Below are 19,072 nucleotides of genomic sequence, written 5' to 3' on the forward strand. Positions count from 1 at the left end.
GCCATAACCACCCCGTTTCCCTGAATGTAAAAAGCTTCGCAATTTAACATAACAAAGGTCTTTAGATTCCACAAGCTGCAGATCGGTCCAATCTGATGAAATCCCTTGGAGGAGTTCGTCAAACTACGGTGCCTGAAAAGATGGGAAAATGTCGCCAAAATTACACATGAATTTTAAAATGGCTGAGTTCCTGTTGGATTTGGGATATTGCTCCAAGAGACTTTTTTGTACATCTTAATATCTTTCATGAGCTTACCAGGTTTCAGACTCATACATAAAACACAGAGCTGGGGCTAATAATTTGAAATTTTGTAGGGGGCGCTGTGGAGTCATTTCTCGCAATTCAATGAAAATGATCACATGACAACAAAGCCTTCGTCACATTGGAGGTGTGTGCCAAATTTCAAGCCTCTATAAACTTTCCAAGCCCCTCAAAAGCCACTTCATCTTTCATGGTGGACCGCGTTGCCACCAGGGTGCGCCGTTCAGTTTAAAGTCACAATTTTTGCACTGAAGCATCACGAGGGACTGATGGTGATATTCACCGCTTTTGAGGTGGCCACGATGAACCTGTGAAAATCAGTACAACAAAATTAAAGCCATGACATTTTCTGTTGCCACTAGGTGGCGCTGTCCGTATTTCCGACAATGGGCACATCAATCTGTTCAGGGCGGGTCTGACATCATGCCTGTAAAGTCTGGTACTGATCAGACTGGATTTCATTGAGTTATACTAATTTGTTTCTTCATGGCGTGACATCAAAGTTCGCCATGCTGCTGGGGTCACACCCTTTTGTGAAAAGTCACAGTTTTCACTGTAACCCAAGACCAACTCCTTAAGGCTTTCCTGGAGAAATTTGAGGCTGCAGATGTCACCCATCACTATACTGTACCCCAAAGTGTAAAACATGACATTTCCTGTTCCCACTAGGTGGCGCTGTCCTTGGTGTCAAATATGGCAGTTGAAATATGTTCAGGGGTGGAGCCTTATCATATGTGTTCACTTTGGTCAAGGTCAGAAAATGTATGACAAAATGAGAGGCAATAAGATTTTGATGGCGAGTCATCGAAATTCGCCATGGCGCCACGGCCTCATAGTATTGTGAAAACTCAAAAGCTCCGCAATTTAACATGGCACAAGGGTGTAGTTGACACTGTCCAAATTTGAAGGTTATGAAATGAAACCCCAAGGAGGAGTTCGCAAAAGTTCGAGGCATGGAAATGGCAAAATTAGACCCAAAATGTCACCTTCTCTTCCAAATGGCGAACTTCCTGTTGGGTTTAGGACATTGCCATAATAGACTTTTTTGTTCGACTCTGAACGTTATATAGGTGTACCGACTTTCAAACTTGTAGGCCATACCCATACCGGGGGCTCGCGTTTTTCATTTTTCTAGGTGGCGCTACTGAGCTAATTTTCCCTGGCCATGTCTGAGAACATTAAAATACGTAAATTTTCACCAGACCTGACGCGTGTGCAAAATTTCATGAGTTTTCGAGCATGTTTAGGCCCTCAAACGGCCAATTCATTTGCCGGAATAATAATAATAATAATAATTAAAGCTGCAAGCAGCGTTATGAGGGCCCTCGCACCCCGGCGTGTCGAGCCACGCCCAACACCTAAAACCAGCACGTCCGATGTGATGTCACATTGATGGAATTCATGCATTTAACCACCAGCTAACATTTCATCTCATTGAACCATGATTATAGTCGTCCCAATAGGTGGCGCTCTAACTATTACCGACAATTGGCATACCAAACATTACCGAGCTCGAGTCTCATCACACCTGAGACGTTTGGGAGAGATTGGACATTGTGTTTTTGAGTGACAGCAGATTACTGCTTTTTGGAGAGTGATTCAAACTCTAAGTGCCGCCATAACCACCCCGTTTCCCTGAATGTAAAAAGCTTCGCAATTTAACATAACAAAGGTCTTTAGATTCCACAAGCTGCAGATCGGTCCAATCTGATGAAATCCCTTGGAGGAGTTCGTCAAACTACGCTGCCTGAAAAGAGGGGAAAATGCCGCCAAAATTACACATTAATTTTAAAATGGCTGACTTCCTGTTGGATTTGGGATATTGCTCCAAGAGACTTTTTTGTACATCTTGATACTTTCCATAAGCTTACCAGGTTTCAGACTCATAGATGAAACACAGAGCTGGGGCTGATGTTTTGAAATTTTGTAGGGGGCGCTGTGGAGCAATTTCGCGCTATTCAATGAAAATGATCACATGACAACAAAGCCTACATCCATTTGGAGGTGTGTGCCTAATTTCAAGCCTCTATAAACTTTCCAAGCCCCTCAAAAGCCACTTCATCTTTCATGGTGAACCGCGTTGCCACCAGGGTGCGCCGTTCAGTTTAAAGTCACAATTTTTGCACTGAAGCATCACGAGGGACTGATGTTGATATTCACCGTTTTTGAGGTGGCCACGATGAACCTGTGAACATCAGTACAACAAAATTAAAGCCATGACATTTCCTGTTGCCACTAGGTGGCGCTGTCCGTATTTCCGACAATGGGCACATCAATCTGTTCAGGGCGGGTCTGACATCATGCCTGTAAAGTCTGGTACTGATCAGACTGGATTTCATTGAGTTATACTAATTTGTTTCTTCATGGCGTGACATCAAAGTTCGCCATGCTGCTGGGGTCACACCCTTTGGCAAAAACTCACAGTTTTCACTGTAACCCAAGACCAACTCCTTAAGGCTTTCCTGGAGAAATTTGAGGCTGCAGATGTCACCCTTCACTATACTGTACCCCAAAGTGTAAAACATGACATTTCCTGTTCCCACTAGGTGGCGCTGTCCTTGATGTCAAATATGGCAGTTGAAATATGTTCAGGGGTGGAGCCTTATCATATGTGTGCTCTTTGGTCCAGATCGGAACATGTATGACAGAATGAGAGGAAATAAGATTTTCATGGCGAGTCATCGAAATTCGCCATGGCGCCACGGCCTCATAGTATTGTGAAAACTCAAAAGCTCCGCAATTTAACATGGCACAAGGGTGTAGTTGACACTGTCCAAATTTGAAGCTTATAGGACCAAATCCCAAGGAGGAGTTCGTTAAAGTTCGAGGCATGGAAATGGCAAAATTAGAGCCAAAATGTCACCTTCTCTTCCAAATGGCGGACTTCCTGTTGGGTTTGCGTCAATGGGCCCACAGACTTTTTTGTTCGTCTTGGCATGATACACATGTGTGCCAAATTTCATACATGTAGCTCAAACGATGTGGTCGTAGGGCTGCATTTAACAAGGCATAGGTGGCGCTGTAGAGCCATTTCCCAGTGCTCATATGTAAAACCATTAAAATACGTAAATTTTCACCAGACCTGACGCGTGCGCAAAATTTCAAGAGTTTTCAAGCATGTTTAGGCCCTCAAAAGGCCGATTCATTTGCCGGAATAATAATAATAATAATAATAAACAGAGCAATTACAATAGGGCCTTCGCACTGTCAGTGCTCGGGCCCTAATTAAAGCTGCAAGCAGCGTTATGAGGGCCCTCGCACCCCCGGCACGTTGAGCCACTGCCAACACCTCAAACCGGCACGTCCGATGTGATGTCACATTGATGGATTTCATGCTTTTAATCACCAGCTAACATTTCATCTTATTCAACCAGGATTATAGTCATGCCACTAGGTGGCGCTCTAACCATCATGTACAAATGGCATAACAAACATTTCCGAGCTCGAGTCTCATCACGCCTATGAGCTTTGGGAGAGATTGGACATTGTGTTTTTGAGTGACAGCAGATTAGTGCTTTTTGGCGAGTGACTGAAACTCTACGTGCCGCCATGACCACCCCGTTTCCCTGAATGTAAAAAGCTTCGCAATTTAACAACACAAAGGTCTTTGGATTCCACACACAGAAGAATAGTTCAATCTGATGAAATCCCTTGGAGGAGTTCGTCAAAGAACGGTGCCTGGAAAGAGGGGAAAATGTCACAAAAATTACACATTAATTTTTAAATGGCTGACTTCCTGTTGGATTTGGGATATTGCTCCAAGAGACTTTTTTGTACATCTTGATATCTTACACAAGCTTACCAAGTGTCAGACTCATAGATGAAACACAGAGCAGGGGCTGATGTTTTGAAATATTGTAGGGGGCGCTGTGGAGCCATTTTGCGCTATTCAAGGAAAATGGTTACATAACAACAAAGCCTTCATCCATTTGGAGGTGTGGGCCAAATTTCAAGCCTCTATAAACTTTTCAAGCCCCTCAAAAGCCACTTCATCTTTCATGATGAACCGCGTTGCCACCAGGGTGCGCCGTTCAGTTTAAAGTCACAATTTTTGCACTGAAGCATCACGAGGGACTGATGGTGATATTCACCGCTTTTGAGGTGGCCACGATCAACCTGTGAAAATCAGTACAACAAAGTTAAAGCCATGACATTTCCTGTTGCCACTAGGTGGCGCTGTCCGTATTTCCGACAATGGGCACATCAATCTGTTCAGGGCGGGTCTGACATCATGCCTGTAAAGTCTGGTACTGATCAGACTGGATTTCATTGAGTTATACTAATTTGTTTCTTCATGGCGTGACATCAAAGTTCGCCATGCTGCTGGGGTCACACCCTTTCGCGAAAAGTCACAGTTTTCACTGTAACCCAAGACCAACTCCTTAAGGCTTTCCTGGAGAAATTTGAGGCTGCAGATGTCACCCTTCACTATACTGTACCCCAAAGTGTAAAACATGACATTTCCTGTTCCCACTAGGTGGCGCTGTCCTTGATGTCAAATATGGCAGTTGAAATATGTTCAGGGGTGGAGCCTTATCATATGTGTTCACTTTGGTCAAGGTCAGAAAATGTATGACAAAATGAGAGGCAATAAGATTTTCATGGCGAGTCATCGAAATTCGCCATGGCGCCACGGCCTCATGGTATTGTGAAAACTCAAAAGCTCCGCAATTTAACATGGCATAAGGGTGTAGTTGGCACTGACCAAATATGAAGGTTATGAAATCAAACCCCAAGGAGGAGTTCGTCAAAGTTCGAGGCATGGAAATGGTAAAATCAGAGCCAAAATGTCACCTTCAATCCAAAATGGCGGACTTCCTGTTGGGTTTAGGACATTGCCATAATAGACTTTTTTGTTCGACTCTGAACATTATATAGGTGTACCGACTTTCAAACATGTAGGTCATACCCATACCGGGGGCTCGCGTTTTTCATTTTTCTAGGTGGCGCTACTGAGCTAATTTTCCCTGGCCATGTCTGAGAACATTAAAATACGTAAATTTTCACCAGACCTGACGCGTGTGCAAAATTTCATGAGTTTTCGAGCATGTTTAGGCCCTCAAACGGCCAATTCATTTGCCGAAATAATAATAATAATAATAATAATAATTAAAGCTGCAAGCAGCGTTATGAGGGCCCTCGCACCCCCGGCACGTCGAGCCACTGCCAACACCTCAAACCGGCACGTCCGATGTGATGTCACATTGATGGATTTCATGCTTTTAATCACCAGCTAACATTTCATCTTATTCAACCAGGATTATAGTCATGCCACTAGGTGGCGCTCTAACCATTATTGACAAATAGCATAACAAACATTTCCAAGCTCGAGTCTCATCACACCTGCGACCTTTGGGAGAGATTGGACATTGTGTTTTTTAGTGACAGCAGATTACTGCTTTTTGCGAGTGATTGAAACTCTACGTGCCGCCATGACCACCCCGTTTCCCTGAACGGAAAAAGCTTCGCAATTTAACATCACAAAGGTCTTTAGATTCTACACACTGAAGAATGCTTCAATATGATGAAATCCCTTGGAGGAGTTCGTCAAAGTATGAGGCCTGAAAAGGGGGGAAAATGTCATCAAAATTACACATTAATTTTAAAATGGCTGACTTCCTGTTGGATTTGGGATATTGCTCCAAGAGACTTTTTTGTACATCTTGATATCTTACACAAGCTTACCAAGTGTCAGACTCATAGATGAAACACAGAGCAGGGGCTGATGTTTTGAAATATTGTAGGGGGCGCTGTGGAGCCATTTTGCGCTATTCAAGGAAAATGGTTACATAACAACAATGCCTTCATCCATTTGGAGGTGTGTGCCAAATTTCAAGCCTCTATAAACTTTCCAAGCCCCTCAAAAGCCACTTCATCTTTCATGATGAACCGCGTTGCCACCAGGGTGCGCCGTTCAGTTTAAAGTCACAATTTTTGCACTGAAGCATCACGAGGGACTGATGGTGATATTCACCGCTTTTGAGGTGGCCACGATGAACCTGTGAAAATCAGTACAACAAAGTTAAAGCCATGACATTTCCTGTTGCCACTAGGTGGCGCTGTCCGTATTTCCGACAATGGGCACATCAATCTGTTCAGAGCGGGTCTGACATCATGCCTGTAAAGTCTGGTACTGATCAGACTGGATTTCATTGAGTTATACTAATTTGTTTCTTCATGGCGTGACATCAAAGTTCGCCATGCTGCTGGGGTCACACCCTTTCGCGAAAACTCACAGTTTTCACTGTAACCCAAGACCAACTCCTTAAGGCTTTCCTGGAGAAATTTGAGGCTGCAGATGTCACCCATCACTATACTGTACCCCAAAGTGTAAAACATGACATTTCCTGTTCCCACTAGGTGGCGCTGTCCTTGATGTCAAATATGGCAGTTGAAATATGTTCAGGGGTGGAGCCTTATCATATGTGTTCACTTTGGTCAAGGTCAGAAAATGTATGACAAAATGAGAGGCAATAAGATTTTCATGGCGAGTCATCGAAATTCGCCATGGCGCCACGGCCTCATAGTATTGTGAAAACTCAAAAGCTCCGCAATTTAACATGGCACAAGGGTGTAGTTGACACTGTCCAAATTTGAAGTTTATAGGACCAAATCCCAAGGAGGAGTTCGTTAAAGTACAAGGCATGGAAACGGTAAAATCAGAGCCAAAATGTCACCTTCAATCCAAAATGGCGGACTTCCTGTTGGGTTTAGGACATTGCCATAATAGACTTTTTTGTTCGACTCTGAACGTTATAACGGTGTACCGACTTTCAAACTTGTAGGCCATACCCATACCGGGGGCTCGCGTTTTTCAATTTTCTAGGTGGCGCTACTGAGCTAATTTTCCCTGGCCATGTCTGACAACATTAAAATACGTAAATTTTCACCAGACCTGACGCGTGTGCAAAATTTCATGAGTTTTCGAGCATGTTTAGGCCCTCAAACGGCCAATTCATTTGCCGAAATAATAATAATAATAATAATAATAATAATAATAATAATAATAATAATAATAATAAACAGAGCAATTACAATAGGGCCTTCGCACTGTCAGTGCTCGGGCCCTAATAATAATAATAAACAGAGCAATTACAATAGGGCCTTCGCACTGTCAGTGCTCGGGCCCTAATAATAATAATTAAAGCTGCAAGCAGCGTTATGAGGGCCCTCGCACCCCCGGCGCGTCGAGCCACGCCCAACACCTAAAACCAGCACGTCCGATCTGATGTCACATTGATGAAATTCATGCATTTAACCACCAGCTAACATTTCAACTCATTCATTCATGATTAGTTAGTCGTTCAACTAGGTGGCGCTCTAACCATTATGTACAAATGGCATAACAAACACTTCCGAGCTCGAGTCTCATCACACCTGAGACGTTTGGGAGAGATTGGACATTGTGTTTTTGAGTGACAGCAGATTACTGCTTTTTGGCGAGTGATTCAAACTCTAAGTGCCGCCATAACCACCCTGTTTCCCTGGACTTAAAAAGCTTCGCAATTTAACATCACAAAGGTCTTTAGATTCCACACACTGGAGATTGGTTCAATATGATGAAATCCCTTGGAGGAGTTCGTCAAAGAACAATGCCTGGAAAGCGGGGAAAATGTCGCCAAAATTGCACATTAATTTTAAAATGGCTGACTTCCTGTTGGATTTGGGATATTGCTCCAAGAGACTTTTTTGTACATCTTGATATCTCCTATAAGCTTACCAGGTTTCAGACTCATACATAAAACACAGAGCTGGGGCTGATGTTTTGAAATTTTGTAGGGGGCGCTGTGGAGCCATTTCGCGCTATTCAATGAAAATGGTCACATAACAACAAAGCCTTATGCACATTGGAGGTGTGCGCCAAATTTCAAGACTTTTTAAACTTTCCAAGCCCCTTAAAAGCCACTTCATTTTTCATGGTGAACAGCGTTGCCACCAGGGTGCGCCGTTAAGATTAAACTCACAATTTTTGCACTGAAGCATCACGAGGGACTGATGGTGATATTCACCGCTTTTGAGGTGGCCAAGATGAACCTGTGAAAATCAGTACAACAAAATTAAAGCCATGACATTTCCTGTTGCCACTAGGTGGCGCTGTCCGTATTTCCGACAATGGGCACATCAATCTGTTCAGGGCGGGTGTGACATCATGCCTGTAAAGTCTGGTACTGATCAGACTGGATTTCATTGAGTTATACTAATTTGTTTCTTCATGGCGTGACATCAAAGTTCGCCATGCTGCTGGGGTCACACCCTTTTGCAAAAAGTCACAGTTTTCACTGTAACCCAAGACCAACTCCTTAAGGCTTTCCTGGAGAAATTTGAGGCTGCAGATGTCACCCATCACTATACTGTACCCCAAAGTGTAAAACATGACATTTCCTGTTCCCACTAGGTGGCGCTGTCCTTGATGTCAAATATGGCAGTTGAAATATGTTCAGGGGTGGAGCCTTATCATATGTGTGCTCTTTGGTCCAGATCGGAACATGTATGACAGAATGAGAGGCAATAAGATTTTCATGGCGAGTCATCGAAATTCGCCATGGCGCCACGGCCTCATAGTATTGTGAAAACTCAAAAGCTCCGCAATTTAACATGGCACAAGGGTGTAGTTGACACTGTCCAAATTTGAAGGTTATGAAATGAAACCCCAAGGAGGAGTTCGCAAAAGTTCGAGGCATGGAAATGGCAAAATTAGAGCCAAAATGTCACCTTCTCTTCCAAATGGCGGACTTCCTGTTGGGTTTGCGTCAATGGGCCCACAGACTTTTTTGTTCGTCTTGGCATGATACACATGTGTGCCAAATTTCATACATGTAGCTCAAACGATGTGGTCGTAGGGCTGCATTTAACAAGGCATAGGTGGCGCTGTAGAGCCATTTCCCAGTGCTCATATGTAAAACCATTAAAATACAAAATTTTTCACCAGACCTGGCATGTGTGCAAAATTTCATGAGTTTTTGAGCATGTTTAGGCCCTCAAAAAGGCCCTTGTTTTGCCTGAATAATAATAATAATAATAATAATAATAATAATTAAAGCTGCAAGCAGCGTTATGAGGGCCCTCGCACCCCCGGCACGTCGAGCCACTGCCAACACCTCAAACCGGCACGTCCGATGTGATGTCACATTGATGGATTTCATGCTTTTAATCACCAGCTAACATTTCATCTTATTCAACCAGGATTATAGTCATGCCACTAGGTGGCGCTCTAACCATTATTGACAAATAGCATAACAAACATTTCCAAGCTCGAGTCTCATCACACCTGCGACCTTTGGGAGAGATTGGACATTGTGTTTTTTAGTGACAGCAGATTACTGCTTTTTGCGAGTGATTGAAACTCTACGTGCCGCCATGACCACCCCGTTTCCCTGAACGGAAAAAGCTTCGCAATTTAACATCACAAAGGTCTTTAGATTCTACACACTGAAGAATGCTTCAATATGATGAAATCCCTTGGAGGAGTTCGTCAAAGTATGAGGCCTGAAAAGGGGGGAAAATGTCATCAAAATTACACATTAATTTTAAAATGGCTGACTTCCTGTTGGATTTGGGATATTGCTCCAAGAGACTTTTTTGTACATCTTGATATCTTACACAAGCTTACCAAGTGTCAGACTCATAGATGAAACACAGAGCAGGGGCTGATGTTTTGAAATATTGTAGGGGGCGCTGTGGAGCCATTTTGCGCTATTCAAGGAAAATGGTTACATAACAACAATGCCTTCATCCATTTGGAGGTGTGTGCCAAATTTCAAGCCTCTATAAACTTTCCAAGCCCCTCAAAAGCCACTTTATCTTTCATGATGAACCGCGTTGCCACCAGGGTGCGCCGTTCAGTTTAAAGTCACAATTTTTGCACTGAAGCATCACGAGGGACTGATGGTGATATTCACCGCTTTTGAGGTGGCCACGATGAACCTGTGAAAATCAGTACAACAAAGTTAAAGCCATGACATTTCCTGTTGCCACTAGGTGGCGCTGTCCGTATTTCCGACAATGGGCACATCAATCTGTTCAGGGCGGGTCTGACATCATGCCTGTAAAGTCTGGTACTGATCAGACTGGATTTCATTGAGTTATACTAATTTGTTTCTTCATGGCGTGACATCAAAGTTCGCCATGCTGCTGGGGTCACACCCTTTTGCAAAAAGTCACAGCTTTCACTGTAACCCAAGACCAACTCCTTAAGGCTTTCCTGGAGAAATTTGAGGCTGCAGATGTCACCCATCACTATACTGTACCCCAAAGTGTAAAACATGACATTTCCTGTTCCCACTAGGTGGCGCTGTCCTTGATGTCAAATATGGCAGTTGAAATATGTTCAGGGGTGGAGCCTTATCATATGTGTTCACTTTGGTCAAGGTCAGAAAATGTATGACAAAATGAGAGGCAATAAGATTTTCATGGCGAGTCATCGAAATTCGCCATGGCGCCACGGCCTCATAGTATTGTGAAAACTCAAAAGCTCCGCAATTTAACATGGCACAAGGGTGTAGTTGACACTGTCCAAATTTGAAGGTTATGAAATGAAACCCCAAGGAGGAGTTCGCAAAAGTTCGAGGCATGGAAATGGCAAAATTAGAGCCAAAATGTCACCTTCTCTTCCAAATGGCGGACTTCCTGTTGGGTTTGCGTCAATGGGCCCACAGACTTTTTTGTTCGTCTTGGCATGATACACATGTGTGCCAAATTTCATACATGTAGCTGAAACGATGTGGTCGTAGGGCTGCATTTAACAAGGCATAGGTGGCGCTGTAGAGCCATTTCCCAGTGCTCATATGTAAAACCATTAAAATACAAAATTTTTCACCAGACCTGGCATGTGTGCAAAATTTCATGAGTTTTTGAGCATGTTTAGGCCCTCAAAAAGGCCCTTGTTTCGCCTGAATAATAATAATAATAATAATAATAATAAGAAACGGAGCAGATACAATAGGGCCTTCGCACTCTCAGTGCTCGGGCCCTAATAAGAAACGGAGCAGATACAATAGGGCCTTCGCACTCTCAGTGCTCGGGCCCTAATAATTAAAGCTGCAAGCAGCGTTATGAGGGCCCTCGCACCCCCGGCACGTCGAGCCACTGCCAACACCTCAAACCGGCACGTCCGATGTGATGTCACATTGATGGTTTTAATGCTTTTAATCACCAGCTAACATTTCATCTTATTCAACCAGCATTATAGTCATGCCACTAGGTGGCGCTCTAACCATTATTGACAAATAGCATAACAAACATTTCCAAGCTCGAGTCTCATCACACCTGCGACCTTTGGGAGAGATTGGACATTGTGTTTTTTAGTGACAGCAGATTACTGCTTTTTGCGAGTGATTGAAACTCTACGTGCCGCCATGACCACCCCGTTTCCCTGAACGGAAAAAGCTTCGCAATTTAACATCACAAAGGTCTTTAGATTCTACACACTGAAGAATGCTTCAATATGATGAAATCCCTTGGAGGAGTTCGTCAAAGTATGAGGCCTGAAAAGGGGGGAAAATGTCATCAAAATTACACATTAATTTTAAAATGGCTGACTTCCTGTTGGATTTGGGATATTGCTCCAAGAGACTTTTTTGTACATCTTGATATCTTACACAAGCTTACCAAGTGTCAGACTCATAGATGAAACACAGAGCAGGGGCTGATGTTTTGAAATATTGTAGGGGGCGCTGTGGAGCCATTTTGCGCTATTCAAGGAAAATGGTTACATAACAACAATGCCTTCATCCATTTGGAGGTGTGTGCCAAATTTCAAGCCTCTATAAACTTTCCAAGCCCCTCAAAAGCCACTTCATCTTTCATGATGAACCGCGTTGCCACCAGGGTGCGCTGTTCAGTTTAAAGTCACAATTTTTGCACTGAAGCATCACGAGGGACTGATGGTGATATTCACCGCTTTTGAGGTGGCCACGATCAACCTGTGAAAATCAGTACAACAAAGTTAAAGCCATGACATTTCCTGTTGCCACTAGGTGGCGCTGTCCGTATTTCCGACAATGGGCACATCAATCTGTTCAGGGCGGGTCTGACATCATGCCTGTAAAGTCTGGTACTGATCAGACTGGATTTCATTGAGTTATACTAATTTGTTTCTTCATGGCGAGACATCAAAGTTCGCCATGCTGCTGGGGTCACACCCTTTCGTGAAAAGTCACAGTTTTCACTGTAACCCAAGACCAACTCCTTAAGGCTTTCCTGGAGAAATTTGAGGCTACAGATGTCACCCATCACTATACTGTACCCCAAAGTGTAAAACATGACATTTCCTGTTCCCACTAGGTGGCGCTGTCCTTGATGTCAAATATGGCAGTTGAAATATGTTCAGGGGTGGAGCTTTATCATATGTGTTCACTTTGGTCAAGGTCAGAAAATGTATGACAAAATGAGAGGCAATAAGATTTTCATGGCGAGTCATCGAAATTCGCCGTGGCGCCACGGCCTCATAGTATTGTGAAAACTCAAAAGCTCCGCAATTTAACATGGCACAAGGGTGTAGTTGACACTGTCCAAATTTGAAGGTTATGAAATCAAACCCCAAGGAGGAGTTCGTTAAAGTTCGAGGCATGGAAACGGTAAAATCAGAGCCAAAATGTCACCTTCAATCCAAAATGGCGGACTTCCTGTTGGGTTTAGGACATTGCCATAATAGACTTTTTTGTTCGACTCTGAACGTTATATAGGTGTACCGACTTTCGAACTTGTAGGCCATACCCATACCGGGGGCTCGCGTTTTTCATTTTTCTAGGTGGCGCTACTGAGCTAATTTTCCCTGGCCATGTCTGAGAACATTAAAATACGTAAATTTTCACCAGACCTGACGCGTGTGCAAAATTTCATGAGTTTTCGAGCATGTTTAGGCCCTCAAACGGCCAATTCATTTGCCGAAATAATAATAATAATAATAATAATAATAATAATAATAATTAAAGCTGCAAGCAGCGTTATGAGGGCCCTCGCACCCCCGGCACGTCGAGCCACTGCCAACACCTCAAACCGGCACGTCCGATGTGATGTCACATTGATGGATTTCATGCTTTTAATCACCAGCTAACATTTCATCTTATTCAACCAGGATTATAGTCATGCCACTAGGTGGCGCTCTAACCATTATTGACAAATAGCATAACAAACATTTCCAAGCTCGAGTCTCATCACACCTGCGACCTTTGGGAGAGATTGGACATTGTGTTTTTTAGTGACAGCAGATTACTGCTTTTTGCGAGTGATTGAAACTCTACGTGCCGCCATGACCACCCCGTTTCCCTGAACGGAAAAAGCTTCGCAATTTAACATCACAAAGGTCTTTAGATTCTACACACTGAAGAATGCTTCAATATGATGAAATCCCTTGGAGGAGTTCGTCAAAGTATGAGGCCTGAAAAGGGGGGAAAATGTCATCAAAATTACACATTAATTTTAAAATGGCTGACTTCCTGTTGGATTTGGGATATTGCTCCAAGAGACTTTTTTGTACATCTTGATATCTTACACAAGCTTACCAAGTGTCAGACTCATAGATGAAACACAGAGCAGGGGCTGATGTTTTGAAATATTGTAGGGGGCGCTGTGGAGCCATTTTGCGCTATTCAATGAAAATGATCACATGCCAACAAAGCCTTCATCCATTTGGAGGTGTGTGCCAAATTTCAAGCCTCTATAAACTTGCCAAGACCCTCAAAAGCCACTTCATCTTTCATGTTGAACAGCGTTGCCACCAGGGTGCGCCGTTCAGTTTAAAGTCACAATTTTTGCACTGAAGCATCACGAGGGACTGATGGGGATATTCACCGCTTTTGAGGTGGCCAGGATGAACCTGTGAAAGTCAGTACAACAAAATTAAAGCCATGACATTTCCTGTTGCCACTAGGTGGCGCTGTCCGTATTTCCGACAATGGGCACATCAATCTGTTCAGGGCGGGTCTGACATCATGCCTGTAAAGTCTGGTACTGATCAGACTGGATTTCATTGAGTTATACTAATTTGTTTCTTCATGGCGTGACATCAAAGTTCGCCACGCCGCTGGGGTCACACCCTTTTGCGAAAAGTCACAGTTTTCACTGTAAACCAAGACTAACTCCTTAAGGCTTTCCTCCAGAAATTTGAGGCTGCAGATGTCACCCATCACTATACTGTACCCCAAAGTGTAAAACATGACATTTCCTGTTCCCACTAGGTGGCGCTGTCCTTGATGTCAAATATGGCAGTTGAAATATGTTCAGGGGTGGAGCCTTATCATATGTGTGCTCTTTGGTCCAGATCGGAACATTTATGACAGAATGAGAGGCAATAAGATTTTCATGGCGAGTCATCAAAATTCGCCATGGCGCCACGGCCTCATACTATTGTGAAAACTCAAAATCTCCGCAATTTAACATGGCACAAGGGTGTAGTTGACACTGTCCAAATTTGAAGTTTATAGGACCAAATCCCAAGGAGGAGTTCGTTAAAGTACAAGGCATGGAAACGGTAAAATCAGAGCCAAAATGTCACCTTCAATCCAAAATGGCGGACTTCCTGTTGGGTTTAGGACATTGCCATAATAGACTTTTTTGTTCGACTCTGAACGTTATATAGGTGTACCGACTTTCAAACTTATAGACCATACCCATACCGGGGGCTCGCGTTTTTCATTTTTCTAGGTGGCGCTCTAGAGCTAATTTTCCCTGGCCATGTCTGAGAACATTAAAATACGTAAATTTTCACCAGACATGACGCGTGTGCAAAATTTCATGAGTTTTCGAGCATGTTTAGGCCCTCAAACGGCCAATTCATTTGCCGGAATAATAATAATAATAATAATAATAATAATAATAATAATAATAATAATAATAAACAGAGCAATTACAATAGGGCCTTCGCACTGTCAGTGCTCGGGCCCTAATAAACAGAGCAATTACAATAGGGCCTTCGCACTATCAGTGCTCGGGCCCTAATTAAAGCTGCAAGCAGCGTTATGAGGGCCCTCGCACCCCCGGCGCGTGGAGCCACGCCCAACACCTAAAACCAGCACCTCCGATCTGATGTCACATTGATGTAATTCATGCATTTAACCACCAGCTAACAATTCATCTCATTCAATCATGATTATAGTTGTCCCACTAGGTGGCGCTCTAACCATTACTGACAAATGGCATAACAAACATTTCCTAGCTCGAGTCTCATCACGCCTGCGACCTTTGGGAGAGATTGAACATTTTGATTTTGAGTGACAGCAGATTACTGCTTTTTGGCGAGTGATTGAAACTCCACGTGCCGCCATGACCACCCCATTTCCCTTAATGTAAAAAGCTTCGCAATTTAACATCACAAAGGTCTTTAGATTCCTCACACTGGAGATTGGTTCAATCTGATGAAATCCCTTGGAGGAGTTCGTCAAAGTATGAAGCCTGAAAAGAGGAGAAAATGTCGCCAAAATTGCACATTAATTTTAAAATGGCTGACTTCCTGTTGGATTTGGGATATTGCTCCAAGAGACTTTTTTGTACATCTTGATATCTCCTATAAGCCTACCAGGTTTCAGATTCATACATAAAACACAGAGCTGGGGCTGTGGTTTTGAAATTTTGTAGGGGGCGCTGTGGAGCCATTTTGGGATATTCAATGAAAATGATCACATAACAACAAAGCCTTCGTCACATTGGAGGTGTGTGCCAAATTTCAAGCCTCTATAAACTTGCCAAGACCCTCAAAAGCCACTTCATCTTTCATGGTGAACAGCGTTGCCACCAGGGTGCGCCGTTCAGTTTAAAGTCACAATTTTTGCACTGAAGCATCACGAGGGACTGATGGTGATATTCACCGCTTTTGAGGTGGCCACGATGAACCTGTGAAAATCAGTACAACAAAGTGTAAGACATGACATTTCCTGTTGCCACTAGGTGGCGCTGTCCGTATTCCCGACAATGGGCACATCAATCTGTTCAGGGCGCGTCTGACATCATGCCTGTAAAGTCTGGTACTGATCAGACTGGATTTCATTGAGTTATACTAATTTGTTTCTTCATGGCGTGACATCAAAGTTCGCCATGCTGCTGGGGTCACACCCTTTCGTGAAAAGTCACAGTTTTCACTGTAACCCAAGACCAACTCCTTAAGGCTTTCCTGGAGAAATTTGAGGCTGCAGATGTCACCCATCACTATACTGTACCCCAAAGTGTAAAACATGACATTTCCTGTTCCCACTAGGTGGCGCTGTCCTTGATGTCAAATATGGCAGTTGAAATATGTTCAGGGGTGGAGCCTTATCATATGTGTGCTCTTTGGTCCAGATCGGAACATGTATGACAGAATGAGAGGCAATAAGATTTTCATGGCGAGTCATCAAAATTCGCCATGGCGCCACGGCCTCATACTATTGTGAAAACTCAAAAGCTCCGCAATTTAACATGGCACAAGGGTGTAGTTGACACTGTCCAAATTTGAAGCTTATAGGACCAAATCCCAAGGAGGAGTTCGTTAAAGTTCGAGGCATGGAAATGGCAAAATTAGAGCCAAAATGTCACCTTCTCTTCCAAATGGCGGACTTCCTGTTGGGTTTGCATCAATGGGCCCCCAGACTTTTTTGTTCGTCTTGGCATGATACACATATGTGCCAAATTTCATACATGTAGCTCAAACGATGTGGTCGTAGGGCTGCATTTAACAAGGCATAGGTGGCGCTCTAGAGCCATTTCCCAGTGCTCATATGTAAAACCATTAAAATACAAAATTTTTCACCAGACCTGGCATGTGTGCAAAATTTCATGAGTTTTTGAGCATGTTTAGGCCCTCAAAAAGGCCCTTGTTTCGCCTGAATAATAATAATAATAATAATAATAATAATAATAATAAGAAACGGAGCAGATACAATAGGGCCTTCGCACTCTCGGTGCTCGGGCCCTAATTAAAGCTGCAAGCAGCGTTATGAGGGCCCTCGCACCCCCGGCACGTCGAGCCACTGCCAACATCTCAAACCGGCACGTCCGATGTGATGTCACATTGATGGATTTCATGCTTTTAATCACCAGCTAACATTTCATCTTATTCAACCAGGATTATAGTCATGCCACTAGGTGGCACTCTAACCATTATTGACAAATAGCATAACAAACATTTCCAAGCTCGAGTCTCATCACACCTGCGACCTTTGGGAGAGATTGGACATTGTGTTTTTTAGTGACAGCAGATTACTGCTTTTTGCGAGTGATTGAAACTCTACGTGCCGCCATGACCACCCCGTTTCCCTGAACGGAAAAAGCTTCGCAATTTAACATCACAAAGGTCTTTAGATTCTACACACTGAAGAATGCTTCAATATGATGAAATCCCTTGGAGGAGTTCGTCAAAGTATGAGGCCTGAAAAGGGGGGAAAATGTCATCAAAATTACACATTAATTTTAAAATGGCTGACTTCCTGTTGGATTTGGGATATTGCTCCAAGAGACTTTTTTGTACACCTTGATATCTTACACAAGCTTACCAAGTGTCAGACTCATAGATGAAACACAGAGCTGGGGCTGATGTTTTGAAATATTGTAGGGGGCGCTGTGGAGCCATTTTGCGCTATTCAAGGAAAATGGTTACATAACAACAATGCCTTCATCCATTTGGAGGTGTGTGCCAAATTTCAAGCCTCTATAAACTTTCCAAGCCCCTCAAAAGCCACTTCATCTTTCATGATGAACCGCGTTGCCACCAGGGTGCGCCGTTCAGTTTAAAGTCACAATTTTTGCACTGAAGCATCACGAGGGACTGATGGTGATATTCACCGCTTTTGAGGTGGCCACGATCAACCTGTGAAAATCAGTACAACAAAGTTAAAGCCATGACATTTCCTGTTGCCACTAGGTGGCGCTGTCCGTATTTCCGACAATGGGCATATCAATCTGTTCAGGGCGGGTCTGACATCATGCCTGTAAAGTCTGGTACTGATCAGACTGGATTTCATTGAGTTATACTAATTTGTTTCTTCATGGCGTGACATCAAAGTTCGCCATGCTGCTGGGGTCACACCCTTTCGTGAAAAGTCACAGTTTTCACTGTAACCCAAGACCAACTCCTTAAGGCTTTCCTGGAGAAATTTGAGGCTGCAGATGTCACCCATCACATCTGGAGCCTTATCATATGTGTGCTCTTTGGTCCAGATCGGAACATGTATGACAGAATGAGAGGCAATAAGATTTTCATGGCGAGTCATCAAAATTTGCCATGGCGCCACGGCCTCATACTATTGTGAAAACTCAAAAGCTCCGCAATTTAACATGGCACAAGGGTGTAGTTGACACTGTCCAAATTTGAAGCTTATAGGACCAAATCCCAAGGAGGAGTTCGTTAAAGTTCGAGGCATGGAAATGGCAAAATTAGAGCCAAAATGTCACCTTCTCTTCCAAATGGCGGACTTCCTGTTGGGTTTGCGTCAATGGGCCCACAGACTTTTTTGTTCGTCTTGGCATGATACACATGTGTGCCAAATTTCATACATGTAGCTCAAACGATGTGGTCGTAGGGCTTCATTTAACAAGGCATAGGTGGCGCTGTAGAGCCATTTCCCAGTGCTCATATGTAAAACCATTAAAATACAAAATTTTTCACCAAACCTGGCATGTGTGCAAAATTTCATGAGTTTTTGAGCATGTTTAGGCCCTCAAAAAGGCCCTTGTTTGGGGTGAATAATAATAATAATAATAAGAAACGGAGCAGATACAATAGGGCCTTCGCACTCTCAGTGCTCGGGCCCTAATAATAATAAGAAACGGAGCAGATACAATAGGGCCTTCGCACTCTCAGTGCTCGGGCCCTAATAATAATAAGAAACGGAGCAGATACAA

The 19,072-nt window shown here is 43.4% G+C and overlaps 1 protein-coding gene across 5 annotated transcripts in view; it reads left to right on the top strand.

Moving 5' to 3' along the window:
- The window catches only part of cdk5rap2 (CDK5 regulatory subunit associated protein 2), a 63,073-nt gene that overhangs the window by 17,471 nt on the left and 26,530 nt on the right, over window positions 1–19,072 (top strand). The gene's annotated exons all lie outside the window — the stretch shown is intronic.

This window comes from Mchenga conophoros, linkage group LG7 (genome assembly GCF_057382185.1).
Source record: "Mchenga conophoros isolate Kocher_MC1m ecotype Shallow Benthic linkage group LG7, M_conophoros_male_GT1.1, whole genome shotgun sequence".
In the NCBI taxonomy this organism is placed as follows: domain Eukaryota; kingdom Metazoa; phylum Chordata; class Actinopteri; order Cichliformes; family Cichlidae; genus Mchenga; species Mchenga conophoros.